Raw genomic sequence first — 2,500 nt, forward strand, 5'->3', positions numbered from 1 at the left:
GCGTGCCTTTTCATCACGTTTCAATCAGCAGTACTGCATTTGAGCCAACCATCAGCTAACCAAAGTGTTGCTCTACCAGAGTGACAGCAAGACACAACACATGTGATGCTGAGGACTTTTCCACACTGTGTGACCACTTCAATGAGAGTTTGGACAGCTTTGACACAGAGCAAGGAGCACACAACTTACCCACAGTTGGCTGTAGTCTTTCTGTGGGATTGGCAATGACGCTGAGCAAACAAATGCCACTCCCCTCCTCCTCTCTGCAGGCCACATGTGCAGATTGAGGAAGTGGTGTAAAACCCCGGCACGCCACAGGGCGGCGCCAGAGCCACAGCGCAACGTCACACAACAGCGAGCCAGAGCCAGAGCCAGAGCCAGCCAGATCAAAACAACTCTTACATTGTACACCTGACACCAGACACCAGTCACCATTGCATCTTGTACTGACACTGCCACTGCCACTGACACCTGACACTGACACTGACGCACGCACGCTAATGTTCAGGGCTCAGTGGGCACCTACACTTGTGTGACAGGTGGGGTATCACTCATGGTCTCACTCTCATTTGCATACTGGATGTGTTTTCAGCAGCATCCAGCTCTTCTCTGTTCAAAACCAGCTGCAAAAACTCTACTGGAAGCAGCTGACATTTCACCACATCAATGGAGCGAGAGAGCAACTTTGAGCACGAGTGTTGCATTCTGGGTAGAGGCAATGATATGGGACCAAAATGACGCATTATGGCGCTCTTTCACACTGCGGTGCGCTTGTACTGGTTTCACAACATGTTTTGAGAGTCAAGAGATGGTGCACATGACGTTTAGACTGAGTTACTCTGAAAGACAATATATATATGACAATAATTGTTGTCATATATACACTATCCCATACATAGTATTCAATAATGTAACTATATAGTTATCAAAAACCTTCAACGTAAGATTCACAATGAGTCATTTCTAGTCCACTCCATCTCAAGGGTCTTTTTCGATTCCTTGTCTTTTCCTCAAATTACAGCAATTCAGAATTGGAGGAAGGTGCTGGAACAGCGGGGGGAATTATCAGGGAAACACCTCACATAATAACTCTGTGAACATGCCACCAGAGAACGAAGACTGGGACCCAGAGTTCACTCCCAAGAGCAAAACATACTACTTGGTAGGGTTTGCTGCCCTTCTTCTATATACAATCTAGCCCAAGGTAGTACTTCCACAATTGACGTCTTAACCCAAGCAGAACTAATGTTCTCCATCCTTCTCCTCTGCCTTTCTTCTTCCAGCACGATGACAGAGACAGGGAGGGAGAGAAGAAGTGGCTGGACAACCGGGGGCGCGGACGGGGAAGCTTCCCGCGCGGTCGGGCTCGGTTCATCGTACGCAAAGGCAACGTCGTCGGCCCCAACGGCAGCAACAGCCCCCCCAAATCATGGGCCCGCGAGAGGTTCCAGCTCAACGGGGAGCAGCAAGGTGATACACGAGATGAGAAAACAGAGCAGGACCAGAAGAAGGGAGAAACCGCCGCAGGCTCAGCAAAGACTTGAGCAGTGAGCAGTGGGAATCCTGATGGTCTTCTGTGATTTGATCCCTCCACAGTGGATGGATAAATGGGAAATAGAAAGGTTGAAGTTTTCCAGAAGTTTTTATGAAATCTTTGACTTGATACAACCATTACCCACGTCAGGGTTCAACTTATATCCAGTGTTGGGAGTAACTAGTTACTAAGTAACTAGTAACTAGTAACTAGTAACTAGTTACTCAGTAACTAGTTACTGAGTAACTAGTTACTGTAACTTAACTACTTTTTTCAGTAACTAGTAATCTAACTAATTACTTTTTCAAATTCAGTAACTCAGTTACAGTTACTAAAATAGTAACTGGGCTAGTTACTAGTTACTTTAGGACATGAAAATAACGGACAACTTCAGAGGATTACCCAGTTTCTGATCCTCAGACCTAGTCCGGGGAGAGAGCTGCAGCCAGAGCCCCAGAGGCTAATGACCTTGATAGGCTATAAGCCTCCCCAATAAGCGAAGGTTCAATGCCACACTGTGGCACAGCAACACTAACATAATGTGTGCATTAATAACAATCGAAGCAGACTTTTAAAAGTAACGCAAAAGTTACTTTCCCTAGTAACTAATTACTTTGAAGTAACTGGTAACTTTAAAGTAATTAAATTACCTTTTGAGAGAAGTAACTAGTAACTGTAACTAATTACCAATTTTCAGTAACTTTCCCAACACTGCTTATATCTAGTAGAAGCGACTGTTTAACGGTGAATTGAAGATTTTTTTGAAGTATGAAGGAGAAATCACATGTCGATTTGTGCCTTAGACCTGTGCTCATTATGAATAGGCTACCTGATAAACTACTGTAGTAACTTAATATATATTCTGCATTAGAATGTCAGAAAGCATGTTGTTTTGTCTCATGTTTGGTCTGGATTATAGTGACAGTAGTTTGTGTTACAATAAATAACATTTCACTGATGGGAGTT

General features: G+C 44.2%; 1 long non-coding RNA gene across 1 annotated transcript in view; it reads left to right on the top strand.

Annotated features, from left to right (window-relative positions):
• Window positions 1-2,500, top strand: part of LOC310771468 — a 23,036-nt gene that overhangs the window by 12,411 nt on the left and 8,125 nt on the right. The window contains exon 3 of the long non-coding RNA XR_014552431.1: window positions 1,284-2,500. This exon is cut by the window's right edge and continues 1,364 nt beyond it. This is a non-coding gene — a long non-coding RNA (uncharacterized lncRNA). The remainder of the gene's footprint in view (window positions 1-1,283) is intronic.

The sequence above is a fragment of the Poromitra crassiceps genome, assembly GCF_964638095.1.
Source record: "Poromitra crassiceps genome assembly, contig: HAP1_SCAFFOLD_682, whole genome shotgun sequence".
NCBI lineage: Eukaryota > Metazoa > Chordata > Actinopteri > Beryciformes > Melamphaidae > Poromitra > Poromitra crassiceps.